Source organism: Dermacentor albipictus, chromosome 1 (assembly GCF_038994185.2).
Source record: "Dermacentor albipictus isolate Rhodes 1998 colony chromosome 1, USDA_Dalb.pri_finalv2, whole genome shotgun sequence".
NCBI classification, from domain to species: domain Eukaryota; kingdom Metazoa; phylum Arthropoda; class Arachnida; order Ixodida; family Ixodidae; genus Dermacentor; species Dermacentor albipictus.
Window position 1 is genome coordinate 184,340,906 of NC_091821.1, and position 12,031 is coordinate 184,352,936.

The window sequence follows — 12,031 nt, forward strand, 5'->3', positions numbered from 1 at the left end:
AGGCCTTCCAGGCACAACGACGAGTGCCAACTCACCCCCAACGTTAAGCTGGTGCGGCAAGTCGTCCAGTTTAACGCCAGCTTTCAATTTCAGCGTGACCATCCTGCTCGTTGAGCCTTTCTCTGACACGCCGTGCACACGCCAGCGCTCTCGGACCACCTCGGAGACCTTTCCGTACGGTGCGAGCGCGACACGCACGTCCTCGTCCGGCACGGTGTGAAGCAGCCAATGGAGCTTGAGACGTACTATCGGCCAAAAAAGTAAACGGACCACGGCACAGCTGGCCGGAGCGGCTGCGGGGCCGCACCGGGGCGCTGCTATCTCGCTCCGCGCGCTGACGGCGAGAGTGCCCCGAGTGACGCCAGACTTCGCCCTCTCTCGCGCGCGGATCCTTGTCACGCTTGATAAATTTCTAGTGCGCCGTTCGGTTGCTCTGCTGCTGACGGCCGCGACGAAGGGGACTGTGCATCGCCGGTAGTTTAGAACATGGCGCTGTCGAACAGTAGTGGATGGCCACGGGGAGTCAAACCGCGCCACTGAGAAGGAACGAAGACTCCTTCTTAATGTTGTTTTGCTTATATTCACCATACCTCTCATATTAGTGCATTTCTCTGGCGTCCACCGCTACTCGATTTTAGGCAACACAACGAAAGCAGCCGCAATGGCGGCTACGGTGACGCGCGCTTGCAGGTGCCAAGCTTTACTGCCGGCGCGGGTTCTCTGTCGATATTACTTTTCCGGCATTGTCTCCAGCAGTGGGTTTATTAACTATAGCAATGCGCCTCTCCACACTGCTTTAATTCGCTACTACAATACACAGTCCGTTATGAAACTTTCTTTACAAAAGTACCGTCAGAAAGAGATGATTGGAAAGAATTAATCGGAAAAACAAGTCGCTCGTGAAAGTTTATTCGCGGAAGAAAATAAAAAATGGGGTTCCATGCGTGGAAGAGGTCCTCAATGGGATGAAAATTCGCCGTCGACCGCTATTACTTGGCCTACTCGCCTTGGCATCGAGTCATAGAGCGCTGCTACTAGCTCCGGTCGTCTGCGCAGCGCTTCCCACTCTTCCTTCACGGCATGCCAAAGCTGATCCGCGGTGCCACAGCAAAGGTGCCAATAGGACACCGGCGTTCAATATTTCCTTTTTATTCTCTGGAACGGTGTCGGCGACGCGCTTTGTAGTGCGCGCTGCTATCCAGATATGATTCTGTCCAGCCATCGGACACTGGAAGACTAGGAAATATTTAAGAACGAGAACGGTCGCATTCGTTTCGTAGCAAAAATGCCATCTCGGGTGCCGATCGCGCTTCACCGTAGCCGCCGTTGCGGCTGCTTTCGTTGCTCTAGACCCCCCCCACCCTCCCTAACTTGTCAACGGAAACGGGGGACGGGAGGGCAGCTGCCGCCGGGCAGCAAACCTTAGGCAGCCCAATTACCGGCTGCATTTCCCTTTGGACGTGAATACTGCTCTAATGCCATTACACTGCAGGATTTGTGGCGGTTCGAGGGCATGCAACAATAAAAAAAACACATACAGCCATCAGCAAGTCTTAGCTTGAGCAGATCTTTGGGACCTGGGCAAGACTCTCACAAAAAAAAAGCTTGGCACCCCTCTTACAGGCATTGTCAACTCTTGGTCCTACCGCTGACTGTACATTTCCGGTAAAAAAAAAAAATCACACAGGAACTCCTCTCGGATTTGTCTAAGTGTGCGTAAGCATTGTGACTCTTCCTCATCGACACGCAGTCCATGTCGTCATCAATGTTATGAGACTTGATCCGACAAGTATAAGCGACAGCGCTGCGGCGACACGAGGTGCTCTGGTCGGCGGCGCAAGCGAAGTACTGCAGGTGGCGGGGCCAGGCGCGCTTGTGACGTTCCGTTCGTTTTGAGCCGTTATCGCTCTTTAGCCCTCCTCGTCCGCGACGAACCATTATCAACCGTTCTCCGGCGGCGGCTGCTTGTGGCAGGGCCGCGCGAACCGTATCTTGAAAGCGAACTGCATTGTGGACAGAGTGTGCCCACTGCTGAAAACTTCACGCGCTGTGTTCTCACCGTTTACTTCGCTTTGAAAACAGACGCGCGTACACCTATCTAGAAAGTGATCTGCGAAAAGCGCATAGTGCGGCAAAAGCTGAAAGCTTCGTGAGCGCAGTGTTCTCGCCGCTTCGGTCGCGTTGAAGCGAGAGCTAGCACGAAGGTGAATTCACTCGCTGCTGCGGGTTCTATTTTGAAAGATATCGTGCGGTACGGACTGACGGGCGGATGGTTTTTCTTGTTGGGGAAGTATAGAAATGCTTCCGTTATAAAAAAATATCGCAGGGTTCGCGAATTTCGCGATAAGAACCATCACCAATCTACTCCCCCGCCCCCCGCTGAGCGATGTCGTCTTGATCGCCCCCCTCCCAATCCCGGGAAAAGGGACACTACCTTTCTATCTCAGTTGAAGAAAAGATGATGAAACGTCAACAACGATAATAACGGCATTTGCTAACGAGTTGTCTTGTCTAACAAGTGGCCTCAGAGATTTGCGCGCGAAGCTGGCGCGCGCGAACCTGAGAGGCCATAATTGGCCGCTTAATAGCATAAAAAGACAAAGATAATGCCAAACAACACAGCTAAAAATTCAAACAAAGAACTGAGCTATACTGATTGGGGAAAAGAAATAAAAAAAATTAGACAACCGCAACACACGCCACTAAAGCCACCACCGCCGGCATAACGCGGAAGCAACAGTTGGCAACATTCACTCGCGCCTCATTGCTTCGTTCGCTTCGTGGCTTCGTCTCCGCAACGACAGCCGCCATCTTCTCGCGCCTAACGTTTTGTATGGTTTTGTTCTCTGCAATCCGCGCACACAGCTCATCGGTGGCTGCACGTCTGCCCGGCGTCGCAATGCGGCCTGCGTCATTTTCTGGTGCTCGCGCAATCGGTGTGAAACATGTCGCATGTGAAATGTTTGATAGAAGTGCCTCACGTCCAAGTCAAGCCGCCGTACGGGTGTATGGCTGTGCGTCCCGTTCTCGGAAGCGTCGACGGGTTTCCGGCATGCGGATTTCAGGTACGTGCAAATGCTTTTCGCCCTCCTATTGAGCTCCGGAGCAAAGCGTGCAGTATTTCATGTGAAAGATGCAGTGCCCGTCATGATGGTGTGAATTTCGAGCGGCAAACGAGAACTTTGGCACTTAGAGCACACCGCGGCTGCTGAGTCAGCGTGGAAATTGTTTTACGTTACCGTGATATGTTGCTGTCAGTCTAATCTGCGGCTTGTGGACAGCTAGCCCACTGACTTTTGCTTGTGGCAGCGATAGGTATATAAATGGAAGCGGTATTAATTTTCGAGAGCAGAGAGTATTTTCGCTCGATGTTTGGTCGTGTTCATGGCGTTATGAAAGCTAGAAAACTAACTGGCTTGATCGTGCTTAGTTCCAACTCCAAGGGGCGTAACGTTGGCGCTGTGTATGTTTGTTTTCGATGTCATATGAGTACCACTTTCATGCTTTTGTTGCATGAGAGTGGTTGCTGCTACATGCCTTCTGGGCAGAACACAATAAAAGCAATTTCCTCACTCATACGTATGCAATGTGACGTAACAAAATTTTCAGCGTTTTATTCGGAGCGTAAATATCCAGTATAGTTTGGTAAGAAACTCAAATTCTGTCTTAGCTTAGTAGGCGTGAAACAAGTGAAACTCTCATTCCTTTTCGAATTATTCGCCCGAACCGCACCGCCCGCAGATGCGTCATCGGGTAATTGACAGTAGCTTCGCTACGTGAGTTGTTTTATGCGCCAATATTGCCCGGTTAATTATCCTGTTAATTTATGCCGACGCTCGTTCGTCTTGATTTTAAGCGGTTACTATCCCCGAGTACCGAACGATGCCAAACTTGTGAGGTGTAGCAAACGCGAGAAATTCAACGTGGCGTGGCTGCAAGTTCCTGTTTTTACGTTTCTTGCATTCAACGCCAACAGACACAGTATCACTGATTTATTTTCCATTTCTGCTGTACTTGATCAATCTAATGTGACAACTGCGTTTGCTCTTTAATATTCTCCATTTACTGTGTATTCAGCTTGGCTGCCGCCCTCTCTTCAGAGGATGCCGCTGTGATAGCTCTTTCGTATAGCACATGCCTCTAGGCCCTTGTGTTTCAAGGGCTCTGGCGAGGCAGCAGTGCTCCACGTAATTTTACCATCCTATATATTTTCTATTTTGCATCATCCTTCCACGATGGATTTTAATGCTCATAGTATTCGTCATTTGTCATCACCATAATTTTATAGCACGTAGATTTTACGCACTTTACAGCAACAATTTTTAGGCCAGTTCACAGCCAAGTCACATCTTCCATAATACATCGTCAACATTACCACTTCTCATGGCGCTCTTTGGTCAAACCTGGCCCTTGCGCCATAAAACACCACGCATCATCATCATCAGCTTGGCTGCCAGAAAATGCTTGAATTTCTTTCAGTATCAAAGTGACGAAATATTTCACTGACGGCCGTGTGTGAAACACGCAAGATGACAAAACTGATAGCAAAATGATGAGATATTTCTTTTATAGCGTTTGGACTCGTCTTTTGGTGAGGATGTCGATCGACCTTGGGCCTGGTGACAGCACACCCGACATCGCCAAAGTGCAGCCTATCAGTTGAGTGCCCCCGAATGGACCATCAACATCGGAAAATGAAGCAGAGCCAGGTAGGGGCAATTTTTACTTTGGAACAGAATACTGACAGCTGCCTCTTTTTTTTAAGAACTAAATAACATATTTACAAACCAATCCTTTCTCTTTGTGCAGCCTACATAGAATTGTTTTTTGCTTGTTATACAGACCTTCAGAAAGCAGTTATGAACCCTTTTTGCATGCACAAATAAATAAAGAGTGCGCTTTCTGAAGAAATTGATGCACTGAAATCTGCGTTCGACACACAGTGAGATGTAAAATAACCAACTTTAAAGCGGTAAAAAAAAGTTTGAAACATGTTCTAACATCATAACCCGCCTTGGCATACGGATCTAAATATAACAGCAACAGAAGTGCATGCAGAGAAGTGTTTGTAAATGTTTGCAAGATATGTACATTGTCTAAGAAATTGTTTTTATTTACTTGGAGCTTCTTGGTGCCATGGCAGTGCAGTAAAAGCTCAAAATGATGCCCCTGCTCCTAATAAAGCACATTTAAATTTTAAAATTAAATTATGGGCTTTTACATCACAAAACCTAAAGTTTTGGGAACCTGGCTTCTTTAATATACACCTGAATCTAAGTGCATAAGCGTTATTGCATTTTACCCTCATTGGAGGGCAGCTGCCATGGCCTAGATTGAAGCTGGGACCAGCATGACTGAGCAGCATGGCATCATAGTAAGTGGGCTATAACACCAGGTCAAAATGAGAAATACCGCTTAGAACTACCAACTTCTTGGCTCACAAGCACTTTGGACTAAGTTAGAGGAGTATGGAGTACTGACAGCGACCGTTTATGTACCAATTTCTTTTTAGGCTGACTCCATTATTAGGGTGCGAAGCTTCAATTAGTCAAAACTAGCCTAAATTACAGAACCAGCTCAAAACACGCACCATGTATAGCTGGATTTGGATGGAGTCAATTCATGTCGCCGAAAATGGAAGTGGCAGTCACACTATTTCATGCATTTTGCCTAAAACATAGTCAATAATAATTAATCAATTTCTAAAATATTCTTTTCAAAAAGTTTTTTTCAAGCACGAAAGGAGGAGCCAAATGGTGTTCAGGTGCAGGAGCGGTTAGTTGCACGGCACTTCTTGCATGTGTTCACTGGCTTCTTTCAAGCTTGAAAAAAAAAATTTGTTGCACCTACTGAGCAGTAGAAAGCTGGATTGGGAATTTTTCAGAATGCTCTACAATTTTCGCACTGACACTTTTGCTTTGAGTAAAATATTTGAGCAGTTAAATAATTGTTAATAACTAATTACCTAATTAGAAAAAATGCAAGAATTGGTTTCACTTCCTCAAAACCATGGCAAACGACATTACCTTGGTGCTGTCCAGCTACGTGGCACTTGTACATATTTAAAGCTTGCACATGTCATACAGACAACCTGGTAATTACAAGGCATATATAGAAGTGGCTAAGTTGTGTGAGCCAGCCATGTCTAGCGAATCATCAGAAACAGCCATGTTTCTTTGACTTAAGGGCATGATAAGATTTACATGCTCGACACCTTGTATCAGTGTGCTCTAGGCCTGTTCGTAGTTCTGCTCATACATAAACAATATTTCTCCACGTGTAAGCTCATATGCATCTTTCAAGTATATTGCCTCGTGTGTCCAAAATAAACCATCTTCGCGCTTCCTTCATTATATCTTCATATGTTGCTGTGCTAAATTTTTAACATGCAACTGCACAAATTTTCATCTAGTTTTCATATTTCCTCGTTGTTTGGTGGCTTTATTTCTGAACAAGTTGTTTTCGTTAAACCCTCTTGCACACAGCAGTACTCAGCATTTCAGCTTAGAGTAGGTTTTTTTTTCAGATTGACATTAATACACCTTGCCTGGGCAATGTAAGGCATTCTACATAACACGGCCCTGCAATAATGTTTTATAATGCATTCCAGCATCATGCAAAACTGTTTACTTACCAGATTAGAATATTTATAAGTGTTGGAAGTAACACAACTGGAAGAAGCCAGCAGATAATGAGGCCAAGGAAAGCATACAGGAACATGTTTTAAGTTTTTTTATATGAAGTATAGAAATGATAAATTCTAGGTAAGTGAAAGTGAATTAAAAGATATCCACCTGTGGGTGGGGAACGGACCCATAACCTTCACATTACGCATGTGATATACTAACCACTGTGGTACTACGGCCGTGTTCGAGCGTCGACAATCTGAGGGGCCATTGTGGACCGTTGAATGCTGCCTCGGTGGCACAGTGGTTAGTGCATCGCATCCCTGATGCAAAGGCTGTAGGTTCGTTCTCCCCCCATGCCTGGTTGTTTTTTTTACCATTTTCATTTCCCTTTATCATTTCTACATTTAAATAGAAAATTACAAATAAGTTTCCACGTGCCTTCCCTGGCATCTTCCAGCTGTGATTCAGAAAAATTTTGACCCTCAATATCCTTTCTTCTCGTTTGGAAGAACAGGAGCTTCATTTTAAAAATAATGAATTCACCTTGTTCAGTATCTCAATGTGGTCTCAAATCTTATCACAGCATGTGTATTATTAAGTGAAGTTTTTGGTAAGGTGATGATATAGCATGGGACCGAATTAGTAGCGTTTGTGTACAGATATATGACTAGTCTAATAAATAGGAGCATTTTATGAAGCACTTGTAACATGGTCTGAGCATGTGTTTAAAAAAACTAATCTAGCATGATTTCAGGCATAACTGTTGCCCCTGAAAAATATTTGGATCATCTGCATTGGCATTGTTTTTAGAGAGCTCCAATACTGCTTTGATAGAAGTAGCCTCGTGGAACATGAAGCATCGCTTCTTGCTGAGTCAAGGAAATATTATCTGCATATCTGAGGTGCATGTGTCATATGCTCGAATGCTGTGTAAAGGCTGCTAATAAGAAAATTACTTAACTTGCCTTCCAGAGACTTCTTCGGTAGTCTATGCTACTCGATCATAAACAATTTACCGTAGTGAACATTCATCACAGTTGGCTTTGCAATGTTTATGAAAAATACCACAATTGCCTACTAGACATGTGACTGCACTAAAACTTGGAATTAATGAGCAGTAAGATTTATAGGACAGCAAAACTTAGTTTATTACTCCTGTTTCTGCCATAGTTTCTTACAGTAATTACTAGAGGGAACTCTGGTGCTGGAGTCGTACCACCATGGGAATGATGGGAAGCACATGAATTTGTCTGATATTCGTGCTTGTGAATTCAGACGTTCTTTTGGCTTCGTATATTATACGCTATATAAATCTTATTGTCGTAAATTTCAGCGCAGTCTGTACTCTTCGAAGTGCAGAAGACGGCGCCAACACGCACAATTGCTATTAATTGCAACGATTGAGCTTGTCCACGTGGCCAAATCGAAAGGCGCCAAGCGTCTCTAGGCACTGGTATGCCCGCGATAAATTTATCATGGCGTTGCACTCGCTTGTCGTTACATGCCTCCGTGGCTTAATGGTTTCAATATCAGACTTCTGTTCTAGAGTTCCTGTGTTTGAATCCTGTCGTCGGACGATTTTAATGTTTATTTATTTATTACACAGTTTATTGTTGAAAATGACTAGTTTACAAAGTCACAAAGCCGTTTGAAGCCAAACAGACGAAGTTTAGGCAAATCCATGTACTTCCCCTAATTTCCATGCTGGTACAGCCGTTCTTGTTTGATCTCCTGTGGACACTAACGTCAGAGTTCCCTCTAGTAATTATTGTATGAAACTCTTATTTCTCCACCTCACTCGTGTAGAAGCGGCACCACACCTGCTGCGTAAACATGCCTTTTGGCCAAGTGCAGGGAATGCTGTGAACTCGCCCTGTACAAAGCCTGCACTAAGTAAAACAAATCACAACATGCAGTTGCTGCCACGTTGAACTGGTGGAATGAGTAGTGAAATGCAGCACCTCCTGAACTAGTTCAGAAAGTGCAGGTTAATCATGTGGAGATTATACAGTAACAGAAGTTGGTTGATTCTGCATTACATTCACGAAATATACTTCATGATACTTTTCCATTTATTTCCTCAGTTATTAAGAATCCCTTTTGCATTGTTGGACAAAACTACAGAATGCCAACATATTTTCTAGCATTGACTGGTAGCAAACACGTCAAAACTTGTTCTAGTTTCTGGATTGGCTCTTTAGCCGTTAACCCCCAAGTTAATTCCGGAAGAATGTACCAAATTTTTTACGTACTCAATTTTTCGGTGTCATTCTCATTCCAAAAATATATTACTTCATTGGTCTCTGGTTAGAAATATCACAAAAATAAGAGCTGCCCTTGAGGGCAGCCTTCCCTCAATGCCGACTGTAACTCATCTTTGACAATAAGAGCAGCATATCATCGGGCAGAAAGAGTGCGACTCGTCATTGGCGATATTGGTACTACCTCCAGTCACTAGTACAGCTTGGGATCAATGGTTAAAGGTTGCGACTTTGTTGCTGCCTAATTTTAATTCTGCAGCTGTTACACTTGGGTGTAGCGTGTGTATGTACGGGTGCATGCATTAAAATGACTTCACGCTAGAGCAAAGCAACTGCAGTGCAGAGAGGCATTAGTCATCTTTATATATTTGCTTTGTAAAGATGCACTAAGTTTATCTTTTGCAGTATAGACTTGGCGCTCATTGGCCAAAGATGCCCTTGTGCTACTAAAACCTATCAATTATTTTGCTTTCGGTCTGCGAGTTTTAATTTGTTTTTCTTGAACTGTGCAATTCCCACTCACAGGAGTGCATGTCATCTGAGGTGTTCCTTTTTCAATCAAGAATGTTTAGGTTGTGTTTGTGAAACTCGATTTCTTGCCTCAAACGAGCTTGTGCAAACTGACCAAGCTGATAATTCTACCTGCTTATATATTAAATATGTTGCAGTTATGAGCCCTCATAATGAATGACACATAGTATAAAAATTTTATCTAATAAAACAATTTAACGAAATTTTTCATGTTTTTCGTGTTCATGTTCACTTCTCTACTCTAGTGTCCTGTCTGCATGCCTCACTTCGTTTTTTTTTGCATATTAAATATCGTATAAACGTAACCATGCTTTTTTACCACAATGCAGGGGGAAAAGGTTGCGGTAACACCATGCATTCAGTATGGTGGCCCAGATGTGTATGCAAGCAACCTCCTTCATCTGGACCAAGAACTACTCTGCAGTGTCTCGCAGACTTCCATGCGAAGCCCTCAACATTCTCGTCTCAGTGGAATGGCTGCTCATCTATCTGCGTGTCCATCACCAAGACGGCCAGTTGTAAAGCTCCTGTACCCGTTTAAGAAAGCTTAATGATTTTTTTATTTAGTTTTCATGGTTGGCCGTAGAATCTTAACATTTTTGATGTTTCTAACATTTTTACCTGGCACAAAGTGGTGCAATAACTTTAAACCAGTGTAATGTATTTAAGTGATGCTCACTCTAATGCCTATCTGGTTTTGTTTGTGTTTAAGAAATTTGAATGTCTAATAAGGTAACGGCATTTGAATTTGTCATCATGGCTCGTTTCAGTGAGCTGCTAGGAAATAAGACGCAAAGATTATCACACGCCAGTTGTAGCATTTTTGTTTTCATAAGTAAAGTATACACGTTTCAAAAGATGGAAAGTGAGGAAAAAGCCTTAAGAACATAATCAACCTAGGATTGTCATGTCCTTAAAACTCTGCAATGACTAATGCCTCATACATCTTGGGAGCACATTGGTCGCAATGCCTACAGGTATACTTGATAAGAGAATAGCTTGCACTCAGATTTGCCACGCAGTTGATGGCTGATGGCTTTTGTTGTCGTCATGTTACTACTATGTATTGAATATTCATTTAGATGTGCTGCGGTTTTTTGCAGTCACCTATATATATGTTCTTCATTTCAATAAACATTTAGTTGAGAGTTAGCGCTCATCCTCTCTGCTTCTAGTCTGTGTCCGTGTCACTTCGCGCTACAATCCAAGATCATGTTACTGTACCAACTCGCCCAACTTTCTATCCTTGTGTTAAAGACAGACTCAGACTTGTTCTTACTTATGTGACCGGTTATTTTTGTGCTTTATAATAAGATGTAGTGCTTTTCGAATGAAAACATGTAATAGTTCGTAATCAGGTTAATTAAAAAAACTGTTCTGCTTAAAATTTAATTGAGCAAGCCTGTGCCATTATTCGGTGCTTATGTCTTTGTATTGGTATGGTTTTACTCCTTATTTTCCTTCTTACACTTAAAATGTGCAAACATTATTATGTAACCATTTCTCTTTAATGAAATAAATACTTCTGCCATTTCGTCACAAATTATACAATGATTTTGTTAAATTACATAACCTTAGACTAGCTGATTGTTATTCTGGTAGCTTAACTTACAATGCCTGTGGAATATTCTATGCAAGCACATGGTGAAAAATAAACTAAATTATTGGGTATAAGCAGGTCACTGGCAGTAAATGGAGCATACATATATTTCAGGAAATAGTGCATGCTTATATATTGAGCAGCATGCGCAGCTACACATGCTGTTTTGTTCGTAAATGCTGAAACATTATTCGGCGTGGAAGCACTTTGATCTTTGGCTTTCAGTGCTACCTTTAAGTCATATGTGTGAAAGTACTAGTAGAAGCATCCCGTGGAGATAAATGACAACTTCGATGAATACAGGTATAACATGTGTGCTTAAAACGGCAAAAAACTTCTTGACAGGCAAACGTATGCTTCTCTAGTACTGCACTTGTTACCGTCGCCAATCCATGCATTGCTTGCGCTCTATTGCATTCAATATGAGCTACAACAACGAGCTGTGTTCTCTTTCCCTCCTGGTCGAGCTGGTGTTGCGAAAATTTTTGACCAAGAAAAGTGGAGGTTTTTAATTATTTCTGAAATGCATGTAACCATGCTTTTGGCTGTGTGCTGTTTCCACGGGGTTATAAGTACTGGTGCACCAAGGTGCGGGAGATCCTGTGTCCTTAGTGCAGCGCGCATTGTTATTGCGCTCTGCATCCTGCCGGCAGTATACTATTACTGCAGAGGAAGATTACGAAAAGCATGGCCTGTGTGCCTTGCTGCAATGGCGAAACCTTAAATTGTTTGCCTGAAAGGGTCGCACGTTATGCTACCACATGACGGACCAGAAGCGCAATATGAGGACGCCTTACAGATTCTGGCTCATACTGAACAAGGTAGTACCATAGCTAAGGCTAGGCAGCGTTCACAGTAGCTAGTCTGCCCATTAACTACATGGCTGTAGTGAACGCTAAAATACTTGCAGGGATAACACCCTTTTAGAAGGGTGTTGTCCATGCTACACCCATATTGAAAGGGGTGTGTCTGTGTTACACCCCATATAGAAAGGGTGTTTGTTTGTTTTA

General features: G+C 43.5%; 1 long non-coding RNA gene across 1 annotated transcript; it reads left to right on the plus strand.

Annotated features, from left to right (window-relative positions):
* Positions 1 to 2,785: 2,785 nt before the first annotated feature.
* Positions 2,786 to 10,964, plus strand: LOC139056143 (uncharacterized). Its single transcript, XR_011512179.1, has 3 exons — positions 2,786 to 3,065; positions 4,573 to 4,709; positions 9,751 to 10,964. It is a non-coding gene; the product is annotated as an uncharacterized lncRNA (long non-coding RNA).
* The last annotated feature ends 1,067 nt before the right edge of the window (positions 10,965 to 12,031 follow it).